The sequence below is a fragment of the Parus major genome, chromosome 18 (genome assembly GCF_001522545.3).
Source record: "Parus major isolate Abel chromosome 18, Parus_major1.1, whole genome shotgun sequence".
Lineage (NCBI taxonomy): Eukaryota > Metazoa > Chordata > Aves > Passeriformes > Paridae > Parus > Parus major.
In genome coordinates, this window is record NC_031786.1 from 10,640,114 (window position 1) to 10,651,719 (window position 11,606).

Consider the following 11,606-nt stretch of genomic DNA (forward strand, 5'->3'; position numbering starts at 1 on the left):
ATCCCCATCCCCATCCCCATCCCAATCCCATCCCATCCTCATCCCCATCCCCATCCCCCTCCAGGGAGCTCTGGCTGACTCCCAGCCATCATCTTGCTCTTCCTCAGCGCTGAAGAAGTCCCTTCAGTATCTGAGCTGTGGTGCAGAGCAGTTCTGCTCAGCAGGAGCCACAGGTGAGGGGTGGGAGGCAGCTCTGCTCAGGACCCCGTTGCTTCATGCCAGGTTTTATCTGCTGTTTGCAGAAGTTGAGTTTCCTGGGAATAACTGCAGGGCAGGAAAAGGTTTCAGGGAAACCTGAAAGCCCTTGAAGGCAAATGTGTGCTGTGGAAATGTGAGAAATTCCTCTCAGGGAGAGTTTCTTCACAGAAAGGGTGGTCAAGAATGGAAGGGGCTCCTCAGGGAGGTGGTGGAGTCTTGGAGGAGTCTGAGAACCACCTGGACGTAGCACTCGGTGCTCTGGGCTGGTGGGGGTCGGGCACAGCTGGGACTCGATGGTGTTGGAAGATTTTTCCAAGCTGCCCAATGCTGGACCCTGAGTGTTTTATACTGAGGATCAAAAGGATCCTCAGTGAGGATCTCCCATCCTGGCCGGGCAGGAGAAGCTGCAGTGGCTCCAGCAGGGGCAGAGGATGCAGAGAGCTCCGAGCAGGGCTGGGCTGGAGAGGCTGCACTGGAACCAGCCTGGATTTCATCCCTACCCTGGGACTGCCAGCCCGGATTTCATCCCTGCCCTGGGACAGCCAGTCTGGATTTCATCCCTGCCCTGGGACAGCCAGTCTGGATTTCATCCCTGCCCTGGGACTGCCAGCCTGGATTTCATCCCTGCCCTGGGACTGCCAGTCTGGATTTCATCCCTGCCCTGGGACTGCCAGTCTGGATTTCATCCCTGCCCTGGGACTGCCTGGCCCTGCCTTCCCCCACCCCAGGAGGAATTGCCCCTCTGGGCTGCCTGGGTGGGAAATCAGCAGGATCTGGTCCAGGGCTGAGTCACTGCCCCACGCCCTGCCCCTGCTCGCTCAGCGGCTTCCTATCACCGGGAATCGCTTCCCATCGCCCGGAATCGCTTCCTTGGAGGAGCTGCTGCCGGGGAATGGCACTCAGCAGGTCTGAGCAGCCCCCACGCCCTGCCTGCAGCTCAGCCTCCCCTGACCTGCTCAGCCGGGCCACGGTCCTGGCCGGGGATGCGCTGGAGGGAGGAGGAGGAGGAGGATGAGGTGGTGTTGATCCAGGACCCATGCCGGAGCTCAGGGGGGTGTGAAGCTGCTGCCTCGCACCTCAGCATTGCCACTGTCACCTGCAGGCTGTCCTGGGAGGGGCCGTGGCCTTTGGAGAGATCCTGGGAGACAGCTCACCCCAGGAACCCTGTGCCCAGCCCATGTCCCCCCTGTGCCCAGCTCATGTCCCCTGTGTCCCCTGTGCCCAGCCCATGTCCCCCCTGTGCCCAGCCCGTGTCCCCTGTGCCCAGCTCATGTCCCCTGTGCCCAGCCTGTGTCCCCTGTGCCCAGCTCGTGTCCCCTGTGCCCAGCCCCTGTCCCCTGTGCCCAGCTCATGTCCCCTGTGCCCAGCCCATGTCCCCTGTGCCCAGCTCATGTCCCCTGTGCCCAGCCCCTATCCCCTGTGCCCAGCTCATGTCCCCTGTGCCCAGCTCATGTCCCCTGTGCCCAGCCTCCAAAGCAGCCCAGCTGCTGCTCTTGCCCAGGACCAGGTGTTTGTGCTGCCCAGTCCCACCCCAAAAGCCATCCCTGGGACATGACCCCCCACAACTGCTTGGCCCCAGGTGAGCAGCCCCCACCTTGCCGTGACCCCTGGGGCTGTCACAGACCCCTGCCCTGCTGGCCAAACCCCCCAGGATCATCCAGGAGAAGCCACAGCCCCGACCATCCCCACAGGGAGGGCCTGGTCTCTCCCCTATCCCAACAAAATGCTCTTTGCTCAAACAAACCAGTCAGAAAATGGCAAGCAGGTGAAGCTGAAAGCACACAATCATTTTCACTGATTATTTCACTGATGGTTATTTGCATGCTTGTGGTTAGTGAGACCACCCTGGCAAGTGGGAGTTTTGGACACCTGCAGGCTGAGCCTTCTCTGAGCTCTCCTGGTGGCCACAGCCAGGAGCTGGCACAGCCAGGAGCTGCCACCAGCCTTCTCCTGCTTGTCCCTCCATGACCCCCACCTCTGGGACCTTCAGGTGGGCTCAGCTCCTGCAAGAGGACCCCCTCAGTGGGGACCTAAGGGTCCCCTGGCTGCAGTCTGGCTCTCAGCTGCTGCTCAGTGTCCCCTCCTGTTCTGGGTGACCCCAAGGCCTCCTGCTGCCCAGGATGTCCCAGAGCAGGCATTTCCCAGCAGCCTGGCACCAGGCTTCTGTGTCCCTCTGGTGCCACCCCTCCTGCTCCAGCCTGGTGCCTCAGCCCTCCCTGGCCGGGTTTGCAGCCATGAGCTCTCCCCTCTGCCACAGCTCTCAGCCAAGTCTGGGATGTGAATCTCCTGCCAGGAGAGCCAGGGGTGACTGCACAGGCCTGAGTGGATTTGAAAGCAGCTCCCCAGCAGGGCAGCCACGGGGCTGGGCAGGGACGGGGTGCAGAGGAACGTGGCTCCCTCCAGCAGTGCCCACTCCAGCTTTGGAGCTGCCCACTCCTGCTGACATGGGAGACACAGACATGGCCACAGAGGTGAAGATCCCTGGGTATGAATATTTGCACCTGGATTTGGGTATTTTCACCTTCCCCCTTTGCCCTGTTACTCCCCTCTCCAGTTGTGCCATATCCAGAGCCCAGCAAAAGCTTTGCCATTGCAGTTTTATCCCAAATGTTTGGGGTTTTTCCTTCCTTTTTTTTTTTTTTTTTCCCAGAAAATGTTCTGGGTTTCAGATTTTTGTAAGAAAACTCAGCAAGAAGTGTAGTAACCCCTGGAGCTGAAGCAGAGCAGCTGCTGAGCCACTGGGCTCCCAGCTCATGTCTCCCAGTTGAAGTGGTTTGATCTTTTGTCTTCTCCCTTTCTTTGTCACCCCCCTTAATCCCATCATTTTCTCCTCCTCGAAACCACCTTTGGTGAGGAGAGGAGGATTTGGTGGCTGATAGAAGGAGAAAGGAGAAATCCAATGGGAACAGTGGGCAGGAGTGACCAGGGAAGGGTCAGATTGGTATCAGCAGGCACAGGCTGTCCCCTCGCTACTTCCCCACCCTCCAGCTCCTTTTGTTGTGCAAGATTTTCTGAACCTGGTGTGGTTTTCTGGTTTAGCAAATCTCCCCAGATCGCTTTTCCAAGCACTTTCTCAGTGTCTCATGGAACCCAGCTGAACCTCCTGGAGTTCCCTGACCCACCTCCTGCCCGGCATGAGCCACACCTTCCTTTGGGCTGGGTTTGGCTCCTGCCTTCCTCCTGGGACCCTCTGCTGGCTGCAGGGGTGATGAACCCCATTTTTAGGGGGTAACTCTGTGCTCCAGGCCCTTGGGCCACCTCCAGCCCGGGCTGAGCAGCTCCAGCACATCACTGCTCTTGCAGAATTCAGCTCAGGGCAGCTGAGGGAGCAAATAACCAGGGACAAGTGGCCACCCAAAATGGGCCATGTCCATTTCTGGGCATCACTGGGTGAGGAACAAAATGGAAAACAAAAAGGAACAAAACTCCCAGCCCAGTGGTGCTCGAGCAGAGCCAGAGGGTGCTGGGGTCTGCTCAGCCCATCTCCAGCCAGGCAGGGTGTGCAGGTGTCCCTCAGTCGTGTCCCACACACGGGGGGCTCCTGCAGGCACCTGGAGCAGGGGAGAGCTGCCCTGGCCGTGTCTGGAGGGGCTCACATGGCTCCCTGCCTGCTGCCAGCGCCGTGCCTGCACAGACAGAGGCACAAGAAACGCTTGAGGAGCGTTTCCTAAACCTGCCCCACTCCCAGCCCAGCCTAACTGGGCTGAGCAGGGCTGCCTGACAGGTTTCTATCCAGCCTGGCTGGTTTGGCCATTGCCTCGCTGCTTGCTGGCGAGACAAGTGTATTTTCTGGTTCTGCTTGCAGCAGCTTTCATGTGGTATGAGCTGCTCCGCTCCCCAGAGCTCCAGCCTGGTTCTGGGGCAGCTCCTGTGCACACAGATCTGTGCTGCTGCCACCAGGCAGGGCCAAGATCTTCCTACCAGTGGCATCCACTGGGAATGTCCCAGTCCCTTCCACCTCATCCTTGTGTGTAGCCCTGAAGGCCCCCCAGGCTCAGCCCTGCTCTGATTCCCGTGGCTGCACGTGGGATGCTCGCCCCAAGGACAGCAGAGCTCCCCAGGCAGCCACAGGAAGGCCAAAACCTGCTTGTCCTAATGCCAGGCAGGCAGAGAATTGGCCTCAGCCCTGAAAAGAGAGATCTGTCACCCCTGGAGGTGCTCAGGGAATGACAGGACGAGGCACCCCTGGGTCTGGGGGATAAGGTGGTGATGGCTCCCAGGCTGGGCTTGTTCACCCTAATGGTGACGTGATTCTGTGATCACCCCAAACCTGGAAAAGCTGCTGGAGAGTTTGGCTTTAAGGAGGCTCCTTACTTGACCCAGGGAATGTGCAACAAAGCCAGGAGCTGGATGCAGATCTCCTAAATCTCCTTTGAACCTCCTTCACCAGGCCTGGCTTCTTCTGCCAACTCATGTCAAGGGTCAGTGACAGAGGTGAGAGCACAGAGCCAAGCCCAAGTGTCCCAGCTCCTCCTCCCCTCTGTTTGTTTCCACCAGGTCGAGTCTCCACAAATAAAGGATTAATTGAAGCTGTTACAGTTAACTTGAAAGGGCCCTGGAGCACAAATTCGGGATCCTAAACACAACCAGTTTCAGGTTAGTAATTAGTGCACTTCACTCATTGCAGGTGCACCCTGGGAGCTCTGAAACAAGTACAGGATCAGCAAGAAAAATATCTGGGAGCAATGGCAGTGATTTCAGAGAGCTCTCTGCCCTGAACACCAATTGGATTGCTGCTGCCTGCCTCATTACAACTGCTCCGTTACTGGAAAGCCTTTGGGAACTGGGGCAAAATCCTGACATTTCATCTCCAACCTACAAAGTGAGGGCCCCATAATTCCCACCCTGCAGTTCTGGAGCCATGGCAGTGTGTGAGCACGGACAGGTCACCTCAGCATCCTGGGGCTCATTTTCCTCTTGTCTGAAGCAGCAGAGGAGTTTCTGAGCATTGGAGGGTGGCTGGTGTTTGCACAGAGCTTGGGGCAAGGGGTGAAGGGACAAAATCCCCGTGCAGGGCTCTGGTTCTGCCGCTGCTTGAGGGAGCTGGGAACACTTGGAGCATTGACCAGCACCCAACACGGGACGGGAGGACCAGGATAGATCCCAGATCTGGCTGAATCCCCCCACGGGCAAACCCTGCTGCTTTGTCCGAGCTTGTTGAGTTTAATTCGTTAAGAAGGAGCCGATTCCTTTCTTCCAGGAGCTGAAAGTCTTCCTGAACAAAGAGACATTGTGGGATGTGATGGGCCTTCCTGGGATTCCTGGGCAGTGGGTGGCCTTTGTGCGGAGCTGGGGGCTGAGGGCTGTGCCAGGATGAGATTAGCAACCCTTGGGCGGGGAAAGTGAGCTCCTGCAAGAGTTTTTCTTGCTGGGCTTTGCACAGTGCTGTCTTTGTCCCTCTGCTCTCAGCCCCCTCTCACCTCTCCAGCATCCCTGCTCAGCTCAGCCCTGGGGATGGAGAAACCAGAATATTTCATGTCTTTATTCACAGAGAGCCACTATCAGTGAAACCTGCTTGACAAACTGCCCCCTCAAGACTGCCGAAATTCCTTTTCCATCTGCAAATGGGCTGTTAATAGGAGAAGATTTAGAGGCTCCAAATGCACTCCCAGAGCATTTGATAAAAGTGTGTGGGAGCAAAGTCCAGAGCCTGAGCTAATACTTCTCTGCTGGGTCAGAAACATCGTCTAGACTCCGGCAGGATGCAAAGAGTGCCAGAGCTACTGCTGGGAGCTCAGGGAGCTGCTGGGCCACTGCCCCAGCACTGCTGGCTCTGCAGCAGGGGCTCTTTATACCCAGTGGGGGCTTGTCTAAAGCTTGGTGATTCATAAGACAAAAATACGGTCTAGAGGATAGATGGTGTTGCTTCAGCACTGGAAAATCTAAGATAAAGGCCAGAAATATTTTAAACTGAACTCTGACGAGTGCAGAGATAGGAAAGGACATTAGGGCTCCTTGCATGTGCCAAAAATAGAGCACATCAAGGAAAACAGCCTGGAACAATGGTGCAGGAAAAGCTTATCTGCAGGAGCAAAGAAGCACAGGTTTCTTTATAATGCCTGAAAAAAATCCCCATCAAGACAAAGCAAAACAAGGAGATGACCTTGTTCTAGATCCTGAGTCTCAGCCTTCCAAAACAGCTCCCCCAGATCCACCAGAGCTTCTGGGGATGCAAAGCACCGAGGGTGGAGGTGGCTCACCTGGCCAGGCAGGGCTGGCCCACACATCAGTGCTGATGTAGAGCAGCAGTGAAAAGTGGAAATGCAGGGCTCAATCTTCATTGCCACAGCTCCATAAATGGGAGCAACCTGAGGAGCCCGGTGGTGAAATCACCCCTGGGCCAGGGCAGGCAGCTCCCGGCTGCTGGGGAGGTGCCAGAGCTGATGCCATGGGCAGGGTGAGGTGTGTGAGCTGTCAGCAAAGGCAGAGCAAGGTCCTGCTCCAATCTCAGCCAGGATCTGCCTGGTCTTTCATTGCTCCAGCCCAGCTGGGTGAGAGAGAGATCTCTCCCTCCCATCCCCGATTCCATGGATGCACTGAGATTCCACAGTTGTACAAAGCTCCCATGGATCCACAGAACTTCCATGGATGCACAGAGCTCCCATGGATCCACAGAACTTCCATGGATTCACAGAGCTTCCATGGGTGTTCAGGGCTCCCATGGATCCACAGAACTTCCATGGATCCACAGAACTTCCATGGATTCACAGAGCTTCCATGGGTGTTCAGGGCTCCCATGGATCCACAGAACTTCCAGCTGCTGCAGTCACAGCCCCTCACAGGCTGCTGTGCTGGGTGGGACAGGGACCACGGGGACAGTGAGAGGTGCCCCTGAGCACCAGGGCTGGAGAGACCAGCTTGGGGCTGCTCCCCTGCTCAAGGGGCACCTGCCTCAATCAGGACCCCACAAAATCCCTGGCAAGTGCACTGCCTTGAGGATTGTGGAAATATTTTTATTAACTTCACCTTGAATCTACATGAAGAGGAGATTTTTATCACATTTACTGACAAAACAGCTTTTTTTTTTTTTTCTTTTCCGGGAGGGAGGAGGAGGATGAGTAACTGCTGGAGGAGAATTCCTGCAGTGATTTCACAGCAGATGAAAGCAGCCAGATAGGAGCTGCTGCTGCCCAGAGCAAGGGGACAGCCCCCAGCAAGTGCTGAGCTTGGAGGACTCACAATTCCTGGTGATTGGGACACATTTGGTGTTCCTGTCTGTCTGACACAGGGACATCACCAGGAGCGTGTCCAACCCCAGGGGCAGCACAGGAGCGTGTCCAACCCCATGGGCACTGCCAGGGGCAGCACCAGGAGGTGTCCAGCCCTGTGGGCACTGCCAGGGGCAGCACCAGGAGGTGTCCAGCCCTGTGGGCACTGCCAGGGGCAGCACCAGGAGGTGTCCAGCCCTGTGGGCACTGCCAAGCTCTGGCTGCATCCTCCAGCATCATTTGAAGGCCCAGGTTTGGTCCCTTAGGTGTCCCTGGAATTAGCACAGCCCGGGAATAACCCTGCACTGGGCTGGGTCGGGGGGTGATGGGCTGGGCAGGGGGGTTCCTCTGCCCCTCACAGCCAGGGCACAGCACACAGGACAGGCTCTCCCTGCCAGAATTCCCCAGGGAGCTCCATGGGAGGGGACAGCAGGTGCCCCAAGGGCTGGAGGCAGACCGTGACTAATGAAGATGGGATGGGTGGCATTTCCCTCGGGGACTGAGGCATCACCAGGACCTGGATCAGTCCAGGGCTGTGGAGGACACAGAGCTGCAAAGTTTCACAGCTCGTCTGCATCCCCAGCCCGGGGATTGCCAAACCCTGCCCGGGGGATGGCACAGCCCCTCAGTCTGCAGCCACCCCAGCAGGGAAAATGGGCTGGGCTGGGCTGGGATGGAGGGGATGTCACCCCTGAGCCCTCCCGCTGTCACCCCACTGCTCCCACAGAGCATCCAGGGGTTCAGCTGGGTGTGGCACCCTACAAAAGCACGGGCACCTCCTGTGCCCCCACTTTCCTGTCCTAAAATACCCCCCATTCATCTTTATTTCCTGTGGCAGAGGCTCCCTGGGGCAGAGCCCAGCACCCAGCACGGCCAGGGACAGCTGTGGCCCCACGGCCACCAGGACTTGGTGTCTGTGAATCTCCTCCGTAGTTTAAACATCTGTGAATGCCTCACAGGAAAGACCTCAACGTGCCTTTGGCTCTGAGTCAAAAAACTAGATGTAATGAAATTATGGTTCAGGGTGTGAAAAGGTGTTGGGCAAAAACATAAAACATTTGATAAGACCCCAAAAGCAGAAGTTGAACCGTTTTTCCCAAGGAGTTTTCTTAAGGGGAAATTTGCTTCCACCTCAATCCAACAAAGACATGGAGGCATCTTTTGGTGCATTTTCTGTGCATTTTCTCACTGGAGGAGAGTGTGAGAGCCATGAGTGCGGTGGTGGGAGCTGCTGGGGGAGTTGGGGACACTCAGGAGCTGACTGTGCTGAAGGCAGCCCAAAGGGTCCGCATCAGGACTTTGGGGGCAGTTCTGGCCTTTTCCTCTCACTGGAAGAGGAGGTGCCCTCAACACCTGTGTGGAATTCCAGATGAAACATTTCAGGTTAAACATTTCAGGTCCTTTCAGTCCAGCTGCCCTGGGGTGTGCTGGCCCCAGGGACATGGCAGCACAGCCCACAGATGTCGGGGATGCCCCGGGGAGCATCCTCGGTCCCCAGGTGGGACAGGGACAGTTGAGATATGGACAGGTGGGACACGGATATTGCACAAGCCCTGCTCATCAACAGCTGGGCACGATGAGGGCAGGGAGAGAGCTGCTCCCGGGGCTGCTGAGCCCTGGGAATGCTGGCAGGGCGCCCTGGGGATGTGGGGATGGTGTCCTGAGAGGTGACTCACGGCCGGGACTGCTTCTCGTGCTTTGGAGCCCACAAAGCCCCAAAACCCCCGCAGACTGCAGAGCTGCAGCAAGGAAACAAAGGGAGCTGTGGCATTCAGGGCATGGGCACTGCCCCACCTGCAGCCCTGGCACGGGCCAGGAGGGGACCAGGGGGAAAAGGAGATTTCCAGGCAGCCCTGGACACTGAAGGACTTTTTCAGCTCCCTAGAAGGTGGCAAGGTGGGAGTGGGGCTCTCGGCCCAGGCTGCCAGCCACAGGCCAGGGGGAAATGGTTGCACCAGGGGAGGGTCAGCTTGGATATGAGGAAAAATTCCTTTGCTAAAAGAGTGGTGGAGCACTGGATCAGGCTCCCCATGGAAGTGCTGGAGTCACCATGCCCGGCAATGTTCACAAAACAAGTGGATGTGGCACTTTGTGCCATGGTTTAGTGGTACAGGGGGGTCAGTCAAGGGTTGCACTTGATCTTGGAGGTCTTTCCCCACTTTATTGATTCTGTGATTCCAAATAGACCTGAGGTGTTTGGATCCTCCCTGCACAACCTGCTGTGCTGCAGAGACCCATTCTGTCCTCTAGAGTCAAACCAGAGGATAAATCATCAATCCCTTGTGGTGCCCCTGGGCTGGGCTGTGCTAATGGGGTCATTTAATGTATATTATATATATATATATAGTGTGTGTGTATATATATATAAAATAGATGTATATGTAATATGAATATGTATAATATATAAAATATATATATAATTAGATATATAAAATATACATATATAATATAAATATAATATCTAGATATAATAATAGATATGTATATAATAATATATATGTATACAATAATTCTATATAATATGTGTGTATATATGTATATAATATATTATTGTTGTTGTTGTTGTTGTTGTTGTTGTTGTTATTATTATTATTTTTATTATATAGATAATATGGATTTCCTTCACCTCTGGTCAGCAACAGACCAGAGACAGCTGATTCAGCTCTCTCACCAGTTTCCCACTTTACTGCAGGGTAAATTTCTGCTGCAGGGTCAGCAAGCCCCACCGGGGGATGCCCTGGTTGGGGCAGAGAAGGAGGGGAGGGAGGGACACATCCCTCTCTGGGCAGCAGGAACCCTCCATCCCCATGCTCTGCTCTCCCCACAGAGGGAACCTCTCCATCCTCCACCCAGCCTCAGGAGCTCTGAGCAAGGCTTGCAGCTGGATGGGGCTTCCTGGAGTGCCCAGAGGCCTCAGGTACCCTGTTCCCACTGTTCCCACTGAAACTAATAATTCCTAACTGTCCTAGGAGTCAGGGCTGGAGTCACAGCGGTGCTTGGGAAAGGCTGGGACCCCTCCTCAGTTTTAGCCCAGGTATATTCTCAGAATTAATGAGTTTTGGTGGCTGTTTTCTCTCTGCTGTGTTGTATTTCCCTCCAGCCAGGCAGTGCCCCAAGAGCAAGGAGCTCCTCGTCATTTTAGAGAGAAAGTCCATTCAGAGCAGGAGCTGCTGCATGAGGAACATGTTTGACCGTGGCTCCAGGCTCCCTGTTGGCTGATTGTCACACGTGGGAACCCCTCACCCTCATCTCAGGGCTCGCTGGTCCCATCCCACCCACCCTGGGGGTGCAAACCAACGCCCCAGGAATGTGCAGACAAATGCAGGCTCAGCTGGGCTCCAGCCCTCTCCCTGCACCCCCTCAGACCCTGGCTGCTCACCCCACGTCTGCTCCATGGCAATTCCCAGATTCCAGCCCTTGCTTCCCTTCCCTGCTCCCGGAGCATCCCTCACTCTGTCCTGTGGCTGCCCCTGCACCCCCCAAGGAAAGAATGCAGCTTTGCAAAGGCAAGGCAGGAGCAAAGCAGAAAAAGAGCAGTTTGGTATTATTTTCTTTTCTGGGCCATTTTGAATTAATTAAGGAATGTGATCTAAACTATAAATACCCTCCTTCACGTATGATTTATGGCCTGTTTGTTCTGGATCGGTATGTGCTTAATCTCTAATTGTGAGCCCACCATCTGTTTTTATTGATCTGCTTGCCAGGAGAGTGATTGCTCTCCTTGGCCTTATATGGGAAAATTAGGTATGTAGTGAGGGAGCCAGAGCCAGGGCTGCCCTGACGTCAGCCTTGGATTGTGCTTCCCAACATTGCTCCAGCCTCGTGCTCCTGCCAGGCTCCCTGCACCGTGTGAAACTGCAGCTCAGGGGTCCCAGAGAGCCCCAGCATCTGCAGGAGCCCATCCCAGCTCCCTGTTCCTCAATCCCCCCAGCCCATCCCATCCCAGCTCCCTGTTCCTCAATCCCCCCAGCCCATCCCATCCCAGCTCCCTGTTCCTCAATCCCCCATCCCATCCCAGCTCCCTGTTCTTCAAACCCCCAGCCCATCCCAGCTCCCTGTTCTTCAATCCCCCCATCCCATCCCAGTTCCCTGTTCCTCAATCCCCCAGCCCACCCCAGCTCCCTGTTCCTCAATCCCCCAGCCCATCCCATCCCAGCTCCCTGTTCCTCAATCCCCCAGCCCATCCCATCCCAGCTCCCT